The following is a 21,162-nucleotide window of genomic DNA, read 5'->3' as shown; positions in this document are numbered from 1 at the left end:
CGCAGCTAGCCCGGAAAATTTCCGGGCACACCACTCAAGTGGTTACACCCCCCAAGCAACAAGCATGTAAATTACCCCTGGCAACGAGCATGTAATCCCCCTGGGCATTGAGCATGTACTCCCCCTGGGCAATGAGCATGTAATTCCCCTTGGGCAACAAGCATGTAATTCCCCATGGCAACGAGCATGAAACCCCTGGCAAGGAGAATATAACACCTGGCATTGCGCATGTAGGCAAGTGGCACTTATGTGGCATACTATGTAATAGACATTACGGTGTGTGTGGTATAATATAATGGGCACTATGGCATGTGGTATAATATGTTATAGGCATTACGGTGTGTAGTATAATGTGTAGTAGGCATTACAGTGTTTTGTTTCATGTGTAGTAGGCATTACAGTGTGTGTGTGTGTCATAATGTGTAGTAGGCATTACAGTATGTGCCATAATGTGTGGTAGGCTATACAGTGTCTGTCATAATGTGTAGTAGGCATTACAGTGTGTGTCATAATGTGTGGTAGGCATTACAGTGTAAACTTTTGCTGCATTCCTGTGGAGCCCACTGTTCCCATTTATGGTGAGGGAGATGGTATTCTCACTACACGTAATGTGGTGGGGTTGAAGGGGGTACTCTCATTCACTAGGTATGGTGTAGTGATAAAGGGGGTAGGTGCTCTCATTCGCTGAGGTGGGCCGAGTTTTAATGAAGGGGGTACTCCCATTGAAAAAAATTATTGCCCGTAGCTATCAGTTCAGAGGTGAGGCTGTCTGCACTGGGGGTACAGTAGCCATTATATGGTTCTTCTTGCCACCAATACTCCCACCCTCCCCCCTGCTCCACACCACTACTAGCTTAATGGGGTGGGGTCCTTGAGTGGGAAACATGTAATAATGCAACAAGTCTTTTACATGATCCTATATTGTCCTGCTGAGACACAGCTAGTTTTACACAATGCCTTTTTACATTGTATGTCATTGGTACAACATAACCTCTCATAACATTCAGTTCACATTACTGAGCTGTGCTGTTCGGAAGCTAGTCCTCTCTGACTTTGACAATGAGTAGAAAATGCAATTTATGCCGACCTTCCTCTAATATCTCCTGGGTGACCTACAGGAGCTGGTTGGGTGCGGAAGGTGATTAGAGAGCTGGCTCTGCAGATCTATGGAACATTCTCACATTATAAAGGTTACTATACCACAAAATATCAGTGGATTGTGAGGGAATTAGGGGAAACTCATAAAACTAAAGGGGCAGGATGCTCTAAAGCAAAAAAGTGGTAAAAACCCCGTTATGAGAATGCACTAAAACCCACAAACAGGGTTACTGTCACGCGGAGTATCGCCAGCATAAGCTGGCGATACTCCATAGAAGCCTATGGGCTTCTCTTCGCGACCCCTACTTCCCCGCACTGACCCCTGCTGCCCCACACTGCCTACGCCACCCCCTAACGTGTGTCTGGGCAGCCTCCTGCTGATCTGCCCGGACCAGTGACCTCCTCCTCCCCCCTAGCACTTTCTGGGTGCAGGGAGGAGGAGGCGGAGCCTAGCAGTCCCTACAGCTGTCTGAGCAGCATGCTGCCGGGCACAGGAGGAGGGGGAGAGTTGCGGAGACCCGCTCACCCCCTGCCGGCTCTATGGCAAATGGCAGCTCTTATCGCAAGAGCTACCCTTTGCTATACTAATCACATATGTTAGAGCAAATGCGATTAGTATCGATACGGTAGCGGGCGGAAGGGGTGGTAAGGGGCATCCCGCCCTCTGTCATTTTACTAAGTCGTTTTACTTCAGTTTTTCTGAGTAAATGAAATGTACAGTAGGAGCTGATCGGTTGGCATTTATGCTTCTCCACTTTATCTCTCCCCAAGGTTTGATAAATTTCCCCCAAAATGACAAAGATGAGAAATAACCATTATATGCTCTATGTAAATATCCCACTGCAGAATGGAATAGAGACATGACAGATGAGATAGGTTTCATAATATTCCATATCAAGTTACGAGTGGTGTGAATAAATCTGAGGGTACACAGCGGGGAAAGATATCACTATCTGTGACTGATATCACTTGTCCTCAAAGATAATCTCTGTCAGTATGATGATGGCAATGGGCCTAGTTCATGCCAATGCAAAATGATAAACTTCCCTGTGTCCATACACTGTGTTTGTACAGTACCTACAGCTAATTACCTCAGAGAGACATTGCTGTGCTCCTGGTAGCACCTGTGTCATTATACGCCGCCTGATTCATCCAAACAAGAAAATGACTGCAAATATTAAATATTAAAAATATATATATAATAACTAACATAAAGAACATGTTTAATTCCGTTGTCACAAACTATTATTCATGTATTTTAATGCACCTCCTACTTTGCTTAAATATAAGCATTACAAATGTCATTAAGTTCAGCCTGTTGTCTTAGGCTTTTATACAATCCTAACGCCTATGAGACTTCTAATATCCTTACATTTCCCAGTACAGGATGTGCTATACCAGAGCCGGCCCTAGGGATTTTGCAAACTAGGCATTTGGAATGCCTATGGGCACCAGCAGCTTCTGCTGATTAAAATGATATGCAGCATGCCTATATTCTGTGTGTGAGTGAGGCTGTATCTGCATATGAAATAGTGTATTCATGGAAATCACTGTAACATAGCATTCCGTATGCAGGTACAGCCACAGTCGCACACAGACTATAGGCATGCCGCATATCATTTTAATCATCGGAAGCTCCTTGTGTGTCCTGGTCACATAACAATGCGTATTCAGTACGAAATCCTGGCGGTCGGGATCCCAGCGTTCAAAATCCCGACGCCGAAATCCCGACAAGGGGGGGACGTGGATCGCCCACGGAGGGAGAAACTGTCGGGATTTCGGTGGTCGGGATTCCCGTGTCGGGATTCTGAACGCCGGGATCCCGACCGCCGGGATTTAAACTGCATCCCAACAATGCAGATAAGATGAATTTTCAGCAAAAAAGGCACCCAATGTTAGCAGAACTGGCCAGGAGCTGCATGGCCTATTGAGGCAAGATGTATGAGGAAACATCTCTATCCAAGCAGAGGCAGAGGTCACAGTGTTAGCGGCTGTGCGAGTGCTGTCTGCGGGTGGGTTGGTTGTGCAATAGTGTTCGGCATATGTGTAAGGGGCATTATGTTTATCATGCTGTAAAAGGGACAGTTGGGAGGAATGTGGTAATTATTTTTTTTTGCTATCTCCATCTCAATATGGTGATATCAGAAGAAAGTCATTGCAAAAATACTTGTTATCTGCAAAATGCATCTAAAAATAAAAAATGAAACATTTTTTATTTTATTATTATTATCAGTGACTGGCCTAGTGCGGAAGTAAATTATACCCTATTGTTCCCATTAAGGGGTCAATTTGATTTACTAAGATGGAGGGTTTGTTGAAGATGGGAAGTTGCCATCAGATTCTACAGTACATCTGGAAAGTATTCACAGCGCTTCACTTGTTCCACATTTTGTTATCACTCGACTTCCACTATCCAGCGCCGGAGTTACCATTAGGCAGCTTTAGGCACCTGCCTGGTGCGGCAGCATTGCAAGGGCGGCACTGATTGAAAAAAAAATGACATATGCGGTGCATACCTGATACCTGTACAAGATCCGCTCCTGCTGAGCGTCAGGGGTAGAGAGGGCTCCTGTTGCTGAGCTGTGCCGAGGTGAGCTGGGGGCAGAGATGGCTCCCGCAGCCACACCAAGCACCGGAGGTGGGGGGAAGAGAGGGCTTCGGCGGCTGGGTTGTGATCAGGTGATTCGGGGGGAAGAGAGCTCCCGCAGCCGCTCTGAGCGCCGCGGGGGGGAGGAGAGAAGAGAAGGGAGAGAGAAAGTGGGCTCCAGCAGCCACACCAAGCACCAGGGGTGGGGGGAGAGAGAGCTCCAGCGGTTGGGCTGTGATCAGGTGAGCCGGGGGGAGAGAGCTCCCGCTGCTGCTCTGAGTCCGCGTGGGGGGCAGGAGAGAGAGGGCTCCAGCAGCCACTCCGAGCACTGGGGGTGGGTGGAAGAGAGAGGGTTCCTGCGGCTGGGCTGTGATCAGGTGAGCCAGGGGGGGAGAGAGCTCCCAAAGCCAATTTGAGCACCGGGGGGTGGAAGGAGGGAGAGAGAGAGGGCTCCAGCAGCCTCTGGTGGGGGGAGGTCTCCCGCGGCTTTGCGGAGGGGAGGGGGGGGAGCAGGAAATATTTTTGTCTAGGGTGCTGAGGAACCTGGCACCGGCCCTGCCACTATCACATAGATGCTGATAATACTGAAATCTACCGCTCCTCTCCTGATCTCTCTCCCTCTGGGCTAGATTCTCTAAGCTTCAAAAGTGATAAAATGGAGAGTGATAAACAGCCAGCCAATCAGCTCCTGTCTGACATTTTTCAAACACAGTCTGTGACATGGCAGGTAGGAGCTGATTGGCTGGTTGTTTATCACTCTCCATTTTATCACTTTTGAATAGGGTTACCACCTAGTCCCTTTAATTCCGGACACATATTAATTACACAGGTTCTGTGGCTGGCTGACTTCAAGACTCCACTTCACCTAATTTTAAACTGCCACAGAACCTGTGTAATTAACATGTGTCTGGAATTAAAGGGACTAGGTGGTAACCCTACTTTTGAAGCTTATCCTCACTCATATCTCCAACTGCCTCTCTGCTATCTACTCTTGGATGACTCAGCAATTAATTTTTTAGACTTAAAATATCAAAGACTAAGCTGACCTCTCCTACCCTCCTGCATAAAACGTGACCATCTCTCATCCTAACCTTCTGTTTATGCCCACTTCTTCCCCTTCTGTGTCACCGCTGTCTGTCTAACCCTCCCCTTTAGAATGTAAGCCCTCACCATATAAATTAAATAAATGATAATAATAATAATAATAAATAATTCCAATTTTTTTTAGATTTTTGCAAATTTATTAAAAATTTAAACGTAAGAAATCACATGTCCATAAGTATTCACAGCCTTCGCCATAAAGCTGAAAATTGAGCAAAGGTGCCTCCTGTTTCTACTGATCATCTGTGAGACGTTCCTACAGCTTAGTTGGAGTCCACCTGTGGTAAATAAAGTTGATTGGACATGATTTGGAAAGGCACACACCTATCTCTATAAGATCCCACCCTTGACAGTGCATGCCAGAGCACAAACCAGCATGAGGTCAAAGGAATTGTCTGTAGACCTCTAGTCTAGACTGTCTAAAATTCTCCCAAAATGGTTTTCACATCGTGATCATGGGATACTGTGTGTAGAATTGTAGCTAAAGGTCCCCATACACGCTGCGATAAGCAGCGTGCAATACGAAGCATTATCGGGTGGATCGCATCGCAACACATGCAATTTGCGTGCAATGTGATCCGCGGCTGGTACAAAAAGTATGTGGAGCGCGCATCGCATCCTGCCGCATTGCACGCTGCTTATCCAAGCATGTATGGGGACCTTTAGTGTAACCAGAGAAACTTTGCCAACTATACATCATATCTCCCAACATGACCCTCTCCTTCAGGGAGAAAATGCTCTGTACTTGGACTTCCCTGGTAATGTAGGATTGCCATCACCTGTGGGGAGCTAGGTAATTGGTAAGAAAGGTGTTTCACCACAGGTGCTGGCAATCCTACATTACCAGGGAAGTCCAAGTACAGAGCATTTTCTCCCTCATGGAGAGGGTCATATTGGGAGGTATGTATACATTATAGTGGGCTGTGACAGGTGTGGGGGCATATGCGGAATGAGCTGACACAAGTTTGAATTACCGATATGAGTATAAATGGGGTCAGAGTACAGCTTAAAGTGTGCGCATCACAAAGCAACAAATACAAGTGTGTATAAAGCTATTTCTTATTCACTCCAGTAAAATGGATATGTATGTTTTTGTGGGTGGTTTGTACACAGTGACGGGGCTGACGATAAACCTAAGCCGATAATATTGCTGAGAAGAAAGGAGCCGAATCTTCTATGTTTTCCGTGCACTCCGTTATTCGGCTGCTGGAGCAATGTGCCTCATACATTATTTGCACCATAGATGGCAGCAGGGTCTCAGAGCTTAGCACACAGATAAACTGATTGCTAGATCACCAGCAGGTGTTTTCAGGATGCCGCGATAATACTGGGGCTTCCAGAGAATACAAACGCCTCAGCTAGTGGATATGTACTATGAAAATCTAATCAGTGGCTATCAGCTTCCTGTGATAGATTATACTCATTTATTTCCCTTCATTTTCTTTATCAGCTAAGTGGCTTTCATCTGTGTGCAGATTCCTGTCCAGGCTGCCTGGCTCATTCCACTGACAGGCTGTGTTCTGTTTACTCAGACAGGGAGCCGTTATAGGGTAAGAATATATATATATATATATATATATATATATATATATATATATATATATATATGCGGAATATTCTAATAACACTGAGACAATAGAACTGCTCCGATATGAATATTAATAATACAAAATATTGGGCCAAAATCTATCAAATAAACAATCAACAGAAGGCTAAAGCTGGATATACACTGGGCGATATACCTGTAACGATATGGATGATATCAATATCGGTAACCATATTGTGTGCATATCGTCCAGTGTGTACATGCAAAATCATGGGGGGGGGGCAGATCAGGGTCCCCTTCGGGCCTCGGTAACTACTAATCAACCCTTCCTCCCCTTTTCGGCCCTGGACAATGGTGTTCGGACCTTTACAATGGTAGAAAGAGAGGCAGGAGAAGTCTGTTTTTATATCCCCAGTGCATTAACCTCTTGAAACATGAACTCAATACCTTTAAAATTAAAGCCAGGGTAGTCAACATGCCGCTCTTCAGGTGCTGTGGAACTACACCTCCCAGCATTCCCAGCCACACGTTAGCTGTTAGAACATGCAAAAAGTTACGGATTATACTTACGATAATTCCTTTTCTTCGGAGTACTTCATGGCAGCCATACAATGGGTTCATCCCTTTCTCCCCTTACAATTAGACAGGTAGTTTTTCCCTAGGACACGCCCCCTTCTTCCACCAGTACATAGCCAGCACCTTCCCCCATGACTCCAGTCTTTTGACTTGTCTCCGCCACCGATCCTAGGGAAAAACACAAACACGGGGGGGATAATAATACAGGCTGCCATGAAGTACTCCGAAGAAAAGGAATTATCGTAAGTATAATCCGTAACTTTCTTCTTCTTACTTCATTGCAGCCATACAATGGGATATACCAAAGCAGTAGGGTGGGCTACAATACCTTAAATCAAGGCCTGATGTAGAACTCTGCTCCCAAAAGATTCTTCAGCTACATCCAATGCATAATGTTTTGCAAAGGTATGTATGGACGACCATGTCGCAGCTTGGCATATGTCTTTGACCGAGACGTTAGCCTCTCTTGCCCAGGAAGTTGCAATTGCCCTAGCCGAGTGTGCCTTTATACCTTCTGGAACTTGTCGGCCAACTTTCTTGTAGGTGAAACAAATAACTTCTTTGAGCCACCTTGAGATAGTTTGTTTTGAAGGTGCAAATCCTTTCTTTGCTCCTTGTGGAATCACAAACAACGATCTCGTTTTCCTGAAGCTTGCTGTACGATCCAAATAAATTTTGATTATTCTCACCATATCCAGTGTATGAAGATCTTTTTCTCTTCTAGTGGTTGGATTTGGAAAAAAACAAGGCAAAACAATATCTTGACTCATATGAAAAGATGAGACTACCTTCGGAAAAAATGAAGGTTTGGTTCTTAGGACTACTTTGTCCGGAAATAACTTGAGGTAGGGTTCACCACATAGTAACGCATGTAACTCCCCTACACGTCTTGCCGACGTAATAGCGACCATAAACGCTACCTTCCACGTAAGAAATATTAGCCCAGCTCTCTCACATGGTTCAAATGGGTTTGCCATGAGACCGTTTAGTACCAGATTGAGGTCCCACTGAGGAATCACTGGTCTAACCCTTGGACGGATTCTTCTGGCTGCTTGAAAAAATCTTTTTATCAGTCCTTGGTCTGCTAACTTCTTATCCAGTAGAACACTAAGGGCTGAAACTTGTACCTTCAGAGTTGCTATGGATAGGCCCTTAATAAACCCTTCACAGAGGAACTGTAGAACATGCGCCAGTCTAGCCTTGGGAAAAGGAAATCTATGTTCAGACCATCCCGCGAAGATCCTCCAGATTCTATAATATATATCAGAGGAAACTTTCTTCCTTGCTTGAAGCAGCATGTCTACTACAACTGCTGACAGGCCTTTATCTGTCAGTTGCTTCCTTTCAAATTCCATGCCGCTAAATGAAGTTTCTGTGGGTCCTGGCACATTACTGGGCCCTGCATCAGAAGATCCTGTGACACTGGAAGAAACCATGGCTCTGCCACCGCCATGCCCTCTGCCATTGGGAACCAGGCCCTCCTGGGCCAATATGGGAGAATAACTATCGCCCGAACTCTCTCCGACCTGATCTTCCACAGCACTTTGTGTATGAGTGGGAAGGGTGGGAAGATGTATACCAGGGAGAACTGCCATCTTTGGGACAGGGCGTCCACGCCTTCCGATCCTCGTGCCGGGTTTCTGGAGAAGAATCGTTGAACCTTCGTATTCTCTGGCGTCGCCATCAGATCTATTTGTGGCTGGCCGAATCTGCGAACGATTTGTCTGAAGACTGAGTCCTTCAGCTCCCATTCTCCCGGCAGAATTTGAGTCCTGCTTAGGAAGTCTGCCAGCTGATTTTCTTCCCCTGGCACGTGTAATGCCGAGATGGATCGGAGATGTTTCTCTGCCCAGCCCATGATCAACCGGATCTCTTCTAGCAGTGGGCGACTCCTTGTCCCCCCTTGCTTGTTGATATAAGCGACTGTCGCTACATTGTCTGAGAAGACTCTTAGGTGGGATTTTCCTATTTCGCCTGAGAAGAACTTCATGGCCATGAAAACTGATCGAAGCTCCCTGTGGTTGGATGATAGATCCGATTCTTGGACGGACCAGATACCTTGGGTAGTTTTGCCTGAGCAATGCGCTCCCCATCCTGTGACGCTTGCGTCTGTTGTCAGCACTACATACTGTGGGCTTGAAAGAGACATTCTTCTGACCGCCATGTACCTGCTTTGCCACCACTGAAGTGACGACACCACTGATTGAGGGAGTGTGATGTAGCGTTCCAGAGAAACTTGGCTTCTGGTATAGGGTAGGAGATGCCACTGTAGTGTCCTCATATGCCACCTGGCCCATGGTACCACCTCCACTGTTGAAGACATCATCCCTAAGAGACCTATTACTAGTCTCAGCGGAACCTTCCGATTCCTTTGGATTACCTCTACCAGCTCTTGAATCTTCTCGCATCTCTGGCCGGACAGGGTGACCTCGAACCGTACTGTGTCCACGATGACGCCTAGGTATTGGATGGTCTGTGTAGGACACAGATGGCTCTTGTTCCAATTGATCAGCCATCCGTGATCTTGTAGGAACTGGACTACTATTTCTGTATCTCGGACGGCTTCTGCTTTTGACTTTGCTGAGATAAGTAGATCGTCCAAATAAGCCCATATTGCTATGTTCTTCCTCCTTAAGCACTCTATCATGACTACGAGTACTTTTGTAAATACCCTCGGTGAGGATGTGAGACCAAAGGGAAGGCAGGTAAACTGAAGATGTTTTCCTTTGACGCAGAACCTGAGAAATTTTCTGTCTGGTATAAAGATAGGGACATGGAAATAAGCGTCTCTTAGGTCTATAGAGACCATGTAGTCTTCCCTTCTCAGACCCATAAGGATAGTCTTGGCTGTTTCCATGTGGAACTTGCGTTTCCAGATTCTGGCGTTTAGATCTCTTAGATCCAAGATTGTTCTGAAACCTCCAGAACTTTTTGTTACCACGAACAAACGGGAGTAGAACCCTAGGCCCTGCTCCGCCTCTGGGACCGGCTCCACGGCCCCCGAATCCGCCAGATCTCTTATGCTCAGGGCCAATGCTTCCTGCTCCGCCCTTAAAATTGGAATCCTTGAAACTAAAAATTTTTCCCTTCTGGGTTTTGAAATGAACTCTAGGCGATATCCCGTGGACACCACTTCTAGAACCCAGGTGTCTTGTACCGTTTGTTCCCACATGTGGGCAAACTGCAGCAATCTTCCGGCCACCTGTAAATTGTCCACGGGACACAACTTGTCACTGTTTCTTATCCCCTCTTTTGACAGTCTGCCGAAAGAAGGCTCTGGAAATACCTGAGGTATATCTCTCCCGAAAAGGCCTCCCGGGCCTATAGGCCCTGGCTTGTCTGAAGCTTTGTCTGGGGAAATAATTGAAACCTCTTCCCCTTTTATCTTGGGGGAGTCTCACTGACTTCCCACCCGACATCCTCTGTATCATCTGGTCGAGTTTGCTGCCGAAAAGGAATTCCCCCTTCGAACGGCAGGGTTGCCAGTTTATTTTTAGAGTGGGTGTCTGCTGCCCAAGACTTGAGCCACAGGGCTCTCCTTGCCACCACTCCAGAGGTCAACGCCTTCGCTGAGTAATCCAGCACGTCTAGGGATGCCTCACATATATAATCAACGGTAAGTTGGATTTGTGCCAGACTGCTGATCATTTGCTCTCTAGCCACCCGTTCTTGTAGGTCCTCTTGTAAAGAGGCGCACCATATCCTAAGGGCTCTAGCCAAGGAGGCAATAGCCACTCCTGATTTGATAGATGTGGCGCTAGAGATGTGCAGCCTTTTTAAAGCGCTCTCCATACGCTTCTCCATAGCATCCTTAAGAGATGCCCCGTCCTCAAGAGGAATCGTAGTTTTGGTGGTGACTTCGGACACTGCAGCATCAATTTTGGGGATACTACACCACTTTAGAAATTCTGCATCCTCTATGGGGTACATCTTCTCTGTCCTTTTCACAGGCCCAATCCGTTTGTCCGCATTGGACCACTCCTTAATTAGGATCTCCTTAACCACCTTGTGCACGGGAAAACACCTCCCCTTTCTCGACCTGTCCTCAAACAGAGCGTCATACTCGGTTCTCACTGGTTGTTTATAGTTTAGTGTTTTATACAGTTCTTTAAGAACCACCTCCACTAGCTCTAAATTAAAGGACCGTTCCTCTTCCACTAGTTCACCGGCTTCTGTGCCGTCATCCCCATCATCCTCATCAATATCCGCAGCCGCAGGCAAATCACATTCTCCAATACTGGTATCAGCTCCCTTGTCACAGCTGCGGCACAAGGAATTCTCTCCAGTGAAAATCTTATCACAACCAATACATGTCTTGCTAACATGTTTCTTCTTGGCCAATTTCTTCTTAGTCCCCACAGGCACACTAGAAGATTAAATAACAATAATCACTAACTACTCTGCGTAATTCCATATATAAAAACTCAGTCCTCTGAGAGGACCTACCTGGGCAGCAACGTAGAAAGTTTTTGAGAGGCTTCCTCCTCCATGTCTCTGGTACCACGGGGCTTGCAAACAGCACAGCTAGCACGAGGAAGCGCCTGTAACACCGACCAGGCGCATTAAGAAGGCTACTTCCGCCTTACGGCAGCGTCAGGCAGCGTGCGCGTCATCCCGACGCTTGGAACGCACGCCCGCCTGACTTCCTGCCCCGTGGACCGCAAGGTTGCGTCACAGTACCGCGCGGGGACAGCGTGTTTGGGTCAGAGCAGCGCGCCTGAACGCCTGATGACCCGCACACCGGGAGCCCAGAACGCGCCGCACAGACGCTTCTGTCTGCCGGCGGGGATTTAAGTAGGAGAAAACCTCCGGCTCCCTCCGCTTACCAGTACACGCAAGCGAGGTACATGCCGCCGGCCAGACCTCCTAATGGGAAAGGCACCGCCACCCCAACGCTGCCCAGGACTGGCAGCGTAACGCCTACCAGTAGGTAAGAAATAAAATAAAATAAAACCTGTACTACACTGTCTATCTGTCTAGGAGACAGGAAAAAGACTGGAGTCATGGGGGAAGGTGCTGGCTATGTACTGGTGGAAGAAGGGGGCGTGTCCTAGGGAAAAACTACCTGTCTAATTGTAAGGGGAGAAAGGGATGAACCCATTGTATGGCTGCCATGAAGTAAGAAGAAGAAATGTGGCTGGCTGCAGTAGGTGCATACCCTCCAACTGTACCGATTTAGCCAGTTCAGTATCGGTTCAGTATCGGTTTTAAATGGTCCGTATCGGCTAAACACGGATGTACCGATTGTACTGGTTTTGACCTGTCTCAGTGGCGGACTCCGGAGGCAATGGAGTCGCCACTTATCCATTGTCTCCGGAGTCCGGCTCCTGAGTTTGTGTACAGCGTGTACTGTTGCTCCCGCTCCGTGATGCTGACTGCGGTTGCCGATGCCGGTTTCTGGTCATGGGCGTGATTGTGTCATCCGTCCGCGACCACGGGGGAGGGGGGGCTGGGTGGTCGTGATGCTGACAGATTATTCAATTCAATTTGTGGTCTGGGGGCTATTTAACATTGTTCCCTATGTAAAATCATGTCCATTGGGTTGATCTGGTTGATTGGAAGGGAATTTAACATTGTTCCCTATGTAAAATCGGGTCCATTGGGTTGATCCGGTTGATTGGAAGGGAATTTAACATTGTTCCCTATGTAAAATCGGGTCCATTGGGTTGATCTGGTTGATTGGAAGGGAATTTAACATTACAAACACATAAGATGCATGCGATGCCTGTGATTTGCGGCAAGATACCCGCGATATAGATCGTGGGCGCCATTCTAGGTAAACAGTACCGAACAAACATTTGCTCCCAAAAACTGGAAAACAGACAATGGTTACTCAGACAAGTTGGTTAAATCCACTTAAGTTTACATATTTAACCAAACAACCGTTTCTGCACATTTTCAGCATTTGGTAGCAGTGGGCGACTGGGCCGGGGGGCTGGGTGACATGTGCCCCCGGGCAGCTTTATCAAAATTCCTGGTCAGACCCTGGTCTTTGAACATGGGAGTTTCCAGGGTTGGACCCAGCTTCATACCCTATTTACACAGCACTGTGACCCAGGTCTGCACCGTTTACACTGAAACTGGGTCAGCCCTGCTTTTCCCTATGGATGACATTAAAAATGTCCATTTTAGGACTGATAAACTGCCAGCCAACCTTCCCTCAATGATTTAAAATAAAATTAAAAGACCTGACAAGTTAGCATTGAAAAATGTTGGTTTGTTTATTTTGTAAAATATTTTTCAAAAAGTCTTATTCAGTGCTCAAGCACACATAGCGGTATAAAAGTGCAGCATCACCCATGTGCTCTCCACAGCCCCTTCCTCTGCAGCAGCAGACCGAATCTCCCATGTGCTACCCCCAGCCCCCCCCCCCAAAAAAAAATTGATACTGCATCTAATTATCCAATTATGATTTCTGTGTGCACTGCCCGTATCCTTCCTGGCTGCTGTCTTTTGACACTTCAGCGCACTGTGGAAAGGCGTCCAGCACTTCTGATATCCTTTCAGCACTACCCGGATGTCCCAACCTGGGTTGGGACCATTTACACTGCCCACGACCCAGGTCCAACCAGTGTTCAACCCTGGTCAGGACCTGGGTACTCCTACCAGTGTTACTGGACCTGGGTTGGCCCCTTTTACACCAATGCTGACCTGGGTCAAACCTGGGTTATGCCTTGGTGTAAAAGGGGTATTAGTGTGCCGCGGGCCGCCTTTGTCCTGATGTGGCTGCAATCAGAGTCTCCAACTAGTCTGCATAAACATGGCCACCGACCTCCTGCACTGAGGACACGTCTAGTGCAAGAGGCCGCTACAGAGGGTGGGGTTGTGGGCCGGATGTAGCAGGGAGTAGCCTGTGCCGATCACATGCTGTGCATTCCACCTTTCTTCTGGTCTGTGCGTTCCACCTACTTCCCGCTAGTGCTGCAACCCACCAGGTAATAGCGATTGTACAGGGGGAGCAGCTTGTGGTGTCCTGTTAATAAACAGGGGGAACAGCCTGGTATGTGTTGATGTTGATGTGAAAAACCTCCATTTAACGATGTGCTGTTACTTATAGGCCAGTGCTCTGGACTTGCCCCCCCCCCCCCCCCCACGAGGCCAGTGGTGGCCCAGTTTACCTGAACTGGGTGGCGTTCACACTGTGAGTTTACTTCAGTTCTTCTTTTCCAGTCTGGTTTGGAGTCTTTTTGCTCACAAGGAATGGAGAATTTGTTACAATTATGACGGTTTATTTTGATTCGTGGGTGAGAGTATAAATGATCACCTTCAGTAATAATGGCATTTACGGCATCAAACAAACAAAGCACTGCACATTTCTGTATGCATCATTAGTGGAATAGTACAATATATCCAATCTGATGAACAATTAAATTCTTGTCACAAAATCTGTTTACCTGCAATATATGCAAACTTATATCCACAATACATTTACTATTATGGGCGGGATGTATTAAAATACATCGCCGCCCTTCGCGCCCCCCCCCCCCGCCGCGATGCCGCCGCATATGTACTAACATATGCGGCTGGCATCGCGATGCGGTGACGGAGGCCCCCCGCGATTCCTGTACTGTGGTCTGCGGGGGGTCTCCGTCACCTCCCAGCCGGCTTCTGCAGCTTTCACGCCGGGGACAGCTAAGCAAGCTGTCCCCGGCGCTTCCTCCTCCCCCTGCAGCCGGAAGGACGTCCGGCTGCGTTGCTAGGGGGAGGAAGGGCTTACCTTCCGGGGTCCAGGAGGACCTGCAAGAAGGTAAGCCCAAGGGAGGGGGGAAAGGGGGGGTCGGCGAGGCGGCGGGTTGCGGCGACGCGGCGGGCGGCGAAAAGAAGCCCATAGGCTTCTATAGGGTATCGCCACCCAAAGGTGGCGATACCCTGCCCTGCGAAACCGCTGCGAACGGGTTTTAGTACATAGGAAAATGCGGTAAAACGGGGGTTTTACCGCATTTTCCCTTTAGTACATCTCGCCCTATGTGCAATAGCTGTATAAATTAACTAGACTCTGTTATATCATCATACTACTGGGTACCCAGATACAACTCAATAGTCTGACAATATTCCTTGTAATGATCCTGCACATCAAGGGACGTGTAACAGTCTCTTTAAGTGTTCTCAAATCCCTAGACAGGACTTGGTTAATGCTGAATCCCACACTCAAAGCAGCTTCCAGCACATAGGGGTTAAATGAAGTCTCTGCATTCACAGTCTGCTGAGAGATCCATTTATACTGGTGATGTTACAGTCTTAAGGCCCCCTTACATTTGTCCGACTTGTCATAATGACAAGTCGGACCCGATTGTCCCAGCAGCTCCCCGGGAGGGAACACATGCGATGGCACTTCATGTGCCAAGTTTTGTATGTGATGAATCGCATGCGATTTATCACATGCCACTCCCGGGGAGCTGCAGGGACAATGGGAGCGGGGGACAGCAGCAGGAATATGCCCGCAGAGTGGGCAGGGGGGGGGGTCGGGGTGCAGGGAGTCGGGCAGAAAGCCGCTGGGCAGGGAGCAGGGGGTGGCGGCGGCGCAGAGTACCAGGGAGCCGGGCAGGAGAACACGATGCAGCAGCAGCACTTCAAAAAAAAAGAAAAACCCCATACAAACGAATAGGAAGCCATTGATTGGCTGAGACCTCTCTCAGCCAATCAGCGATTGGCTGAGAGAGGTCTCAGCCAATCGCTGATTGGCTGAGAGAGGTCTCAGCCAATGAATGGCTTCCTATGCGTTTGTATGGCCCTTTTTTTTTTAAGTGCTGCTGCTGCAGCGTCTTCTCCTGCCCGGCTCCCTGTACTCTGCGCCGCCCCCCCTGCTCCCGCTGATGCTGCCCGGCTCCCTGCGCCTGACTCTAGTAGGTCCCCTGTTGTGGGGGAGCACGGCTCCGGGCAGCACATAAGATTTAGCAAATCTTATGTGCAGCCCGTCCGACCTCCCATCTCCGATCCGATGCGCACGGGGCCACGCATCGGGTCGGAGGGGATGTCACCATATGCGATTTGGGACGATTTCACGGCCCGATTCATCCGAATCGGGCAAAATCGTGCCCAAATCGCATAATGTAAGGGGGCCTTTACTTAGAGCGTACTTAAGGTGGCCATACACACGCAGATTTATCTTCAGATCTGGCTGGTTGGAACAAAAACAAATCCCAGGGCATCCGCCCCGACCCCTCCTCCAACTGTCCAACTGGTACTGGTGCCAGACGTCCCTGGTAGTCTGTACAATATCTTCTGCTTACATCTCTGTGCCAATGAGCCATAAACTTCTAGTTGGCTTTCTTTCTTATTGGCCAATGTCCCCTTTCTATCTGTCTCCTATTGGTCAGTTTGTTTAAAAGGAGCCTGCAGGTGATGGTCCAGCCTTAGGGCGAGACGTACTAAGCCTTGAAAAGTGATAAAATGCAGAGTGACAAGCCACTAATACCCCATTCACACCAGCCTAAATTCCCGGGTTGAGTCCAGGAACAACCCAGTACTAGCGCTGGTGTGAAAGGTTCCCGGGACAAAATCCTGGGCTAATTTGCCGGCAATCCAACCCGGCTAGGTACCAGGGTTACTCCCGGGTCCTTCCCGGACTACTGGCTGGTGTGAAAGGTGCAAGGACATGTCCCTGCTTCCCGTGTTGCCTCTGCTGATGTCAGCTAACGCTGATTTGCTAGCAGGGCAACTTCCTGTTGTGCTGGACGCTCCCAGACACGCCCAGAGGCAGGAAACAGCGTGCAGGGAGATACAGCGTGCACGTGCTGTGGGCAAAGTGCATTTTAAACCCTGCAACTCGGGCAAAGTGTGTTGTTTAACCCCTGCAAGTCGTGCAAAGTGGGTTTTAACCCCTGCAACTCGGGCAAAGTGGGTTTTAACCCCTGCAAGTGTGGCTGCCATGTCTTGGACGAATGAAGAGGTGAGGGAGCTGTTAGCCATCAGAGGGGAAGAGGAGATCCGGCGCCAGATTACAGGCACTGTGAAGGATGCCCAGATATACCACAACATTGCCAAGGCCCTGGCATCGCGGGGCTTCGTCCAGCCAGCAGCAAGTGGTGAACAAGTTGAAGGGGCTAAAGAAACAATTCTACCGCATACATGACCGCAATCGGAATAAGAGCGGGGCTGCAAGGCAAGATTGGATCTTTGATGAGCTGTGCACAGCATGTTTTGGCCACACTGCGCTGAGTGACCCCGTCAGCCTGTCATCCTCCAGCTCGGTCACTCTCTCATCGGTGGTTGATGAAGACAATCAGTCGATGGACAGTACCCAATCTGGGCCAATATCACCTGGGCCAACATCACCGATACTAGTCCCAAATGACAACGATTTAAACTCCTCCGTTAACCATGCAGATGACAGCATAAGCGGCACCAGTGTAGAAACCATCCAAGAGAGTGATGTGCCCGCCACAACCAAAGCGACACCGCAGAAAGCTCTCCCTGTGATGCGCACCAATAGTAAGTATTTATCCTTGCTTAAATGTCCTAAGCACTTGCATTCCAATACACAGTAATGCTGCACTATACGCCACCATAACCGTCCACTGCAAAGTTTGGTGTCGCAGAGTGTATCAAGTGTAGGTGGGAGTAGGCCACAAACACATACGATCACACCACTGCTTTTTCTTATGCCTTTTTCTCCTTCTTTTACTCCCCTTGCAGTATATACAGTTCCACCGCGGAAGCGCAAAGCCACCAAAGTAGAGCTCGCAGCACGGGAAATGACCAGGGTGCTCTGTGAAGAACTGCGCGACATGGACAACAACATGCAGCGACAGGAGGATGCCCGGCAACTCCGTTTCATTGAGGCGGAAAGAGAGCTGCAGCAGACCTTCATAACGCAGATAATGGGTCACCAAGAGCGCATCTTGCACAGCTACCAAGACCGTCAATTCCAGTTCCTGGAACACATCCTGCCTCGCTTTGTGGGTAACAACATGCTCCCAGCTAACCAAGGCCCTATTGCCCCTGAGCATAGCTACCAGCCGTATTCCAGAGGTCCATACTATGATCCTCCTAACCCGCCACCATCCTCACCGGAATACCCTGTATACAGGCAATTGCAATAGGCAGTTTAAAATAGTATTGCTGTTTTAAGGGCACATTTCATTTTGAAATAGTATTGCTGCTTTAAGGGCACTTTTGTAGGTAGGGGGGCGGGGGGAGTTTGGGTTTTTAGGGTGTTATTTTTTTATTTATATGCTGATAGTTGGGCACTTTATATGCCTGTGCACTTAACAGGTTTGATGTTTACAATGGCCGACCGATGTTTGCCGAGCACTTTTCAAGTTTACAAAAAAGATGGCCTGATTCATAAGGTCAAAAGTTATGTTCCTGTTTAGGGGGCGGGGGTGGGGGGGATGCAGGGCCGGCGCTGCCCACTCAGCAGAGCCTGCAAAGCAGGGACTCAGGAGGCGCTGGGCTGTAAAGGCGCTCCCTCCCTGCCCTGCAGCTCTGCCACTGTGTGCTTTGATGTAAGGTGCTGGCTACCAGCTGCTGCTGCGCCTGTCAGTGACAGTGTAGTGCAAGCAGCAGCACCAGCAGCAAAGGGGAGAGAGAGCTTACGTTGTGATATACAGTAGTAGCAGCAGCAGGGGATGTCCCTGCACCGGCTTCCTCACTTGTGACTGCAGTGCCGAGCCCCTCCCCCTTCATGTCATCATCAGAGCCAGGACAGCATGTGCCAAGCTGTGATTGGAGGAGCTTGGCACATGCTGAATAGAAGAGAACCTGATTGGACTGGAGGAGTTCCTCTGATCCATGAAACATGGAGGATCTGACTGTCAGCATGGACCTGAGGCTGTCTGTGAGTGTTGTGCCCTGCCTCCACTGTCTCTGCAGCTTTTCTCTCTCTCTACCTCTACCACCCCCTCCCTGTCCAGCATCTGCCCCCAACTCTCTGCCCATCATCTGCCCCCCCTTTCCCTGCCCACCATCTGTCCCCCCTCTCCCTGCCCACCATCTGTCCCCCCTCTCCCTGCCCACCATCTGCCCCCCCTACCCTGCCCACCATCTGTCCCCCCTCTCCCTGCCCACCATCTGTCCCCCCTCTCCCTGCCCACCATCTGTCCCCCCTTTCCCTGCCCACCATTTATCCCCCCCTACCCTGCCCACCATCTGTCCCCCCTTTCCCTGCCCACCATTTATACCCCCCTACCCTGCCCACCATCTGTTTCCCCTTTCCCTGCCCACCGTCTGTCCCCCCTTTCCCTGCCCACCGTCTGTTCCTTCTTTCCCTGCCCACCAACTGTCCCCCTTTCCCTGCTCAGTACCTGCCACCTCTCCCTGCCCAGTATCTGCCCCTCTATCTCTGCCCAGAATATCTCACCCTCTCTCTCTGCACAGTATCTGCCCCCCACTCCCTGCCAAGTATCTGCCCCCCACTCCCTGCCAAGTATCTGCCCCTGCTTTCTCTGCCCAGCATATCTCCCCCTCTCTGCCCAGCATATCTCCCCCTCTCTCTCTGCCCAGCATATCTCCCTCTCTCTCTCTGCCCAGCATATCTCCCCCTTTCTGCCCAGCATTTGTACCCCCTCTCCATCATTTGGCCCCAATCCCTCTCTGCCCAGCATTTGCCCCCTCTCCCCACATCTGCACCCCCAATTTGCTTCTTTCCAGCATCTGCCCCCCTCTCCGCAGCATCTGTCCCCATCCCTTTCTGCCCATCTGTACCCCATTTTCCTGCCCATAATCTTTCCCCCCTATCAGTATCTCCCCAGCACCTGTCCACATCTGCCCCCTCTGCCAAGTATCTGCCCGCTCTCCCTGCACATCATCTCTTCCCCTCTCGCCACCCATCACATTTCCCTCCATCCCTCTCTGCCCAGCAACTGCCCCCCCTCTACCCAGCATCTATCCCCCCACTTTCTCCCCAGCATCTCTCCCCATATCTGTCCCACATCTCTCTGCCCAGCATATGGTTGCCCCTCCCCCTCACTCTGCCGAGTATATGGCCCTCCTACCCTCTCTCTGGCCAGTATCTTTTATCATTTCTATTCTTTATCCATTTTCCAACAGCAGCCACTTTTCCCTTGTTCCGCTAGTTCCCCTGACAACTCACTGTTCCACTTATATTTCACCTTCTCACGGATCCCCTTTCTTATTCCTCTTATGCTCTCTTCACACCTTACATCACTACTATTGTGGGCATTATGTGTATAAGGTGCATTACCACTGTGGATTTTATGTGTAATGGGTGCTACTGTGGGCATTATGTATAAGGGGCATTATTGTAAGTGTTTAGTGGCACCACTGTGGGCATTGTGTTTAATGGGCACTACTTCTGTGGGCTTTCTGTACAAGGGATGCTACTATGTGGTGTATTATGAATCATGGGCACCATCTGCAATGTAATGTAAATAAGATTGTGCTACTGTAAGGTGCAATTAAAGTGGGCCATGATCATTCCTTATGATACCAAACCATTTATTTGTGTGCTCTGTCCCTTTAGGAGAGGGAGGGCGCAAATATAGACTTTGCAGGAGGGCGCCGGACACCCTAGCACCGGCCCTGGGGGGATGTTTGATGCTTGTGGGGGGCAGGGGTGGGGGTGGGATGTTTGATGATTGTGGGGGGCGGGGGTGGGGGGGTTGTTTGATTTGTGTAATGTGCCTTTATATTTTTTGTATTTATCTTGCACTATTGTGCCTAGAAATAGGCAAAGTTTTATACTTTTATATATGCCTTCTCATTTGTTTTCTTGAATTAAACAAGGTTAAAACACTACAACTGTTTGGTGTCTAATTTTTAATAATCAATAATGTTATTTGGGCCTAAAAAAGGCCATTTTTTTTAATGATAAATGCAGGGTCAACCCGGGTTTGGTATGAAAGGTACCGACCCGGGTTGTCCCTGCTTCAAAAGCATGTGTGAATGGGTCCCAACCCGGGAATGTCCCCGCTTGTCCCGGGAATGGAATTCCCGGGTTTGTCTCTGCATTTCTGGTGTGAATGGGGTATAACCAATCAGCTCCTACCTATCATTTTTCAAACACAGCCTGTGACATGGCAGGTGGGAGCTGCTTGGCTGGCGGCTTATCACTCCCCATTTTATCACTTTTCAAGTTTAGTACATCTGGCTCTAAATGAGAACAGCTTTCGTCCATTGTGGGGGAAGAGGTTTCAAAGTTTCCAAAGAGGACAGGCCCATTATAGATTCTAGCTGTCAATTCATAGAAATAATGAAAGTTAGAAGCTGATTTGAAGCTCATTGGTTGCATTGTCTTCATTTTTAGGTTTGATATATCTCCCCCAAAGTCTGTTGTTAACCTTCAACCCACACC

The sequence above is a fragment of the Crinia signifera genome, chromosome 5 (genome assembly GCF_055691185.1).
Source record: "Crinia signifera chromosome 5, ASM5569118v1, whole genome shotgun sequence".
Classification (NCBI taxonomy): Eukaryota; Metazoa; Chordata; class Amphibia; order Anura; family Myobatrachidae; genus Crinia; species Crinia signifera.
Note: the sequence above shows the minus strand (reverse complement) of the source record.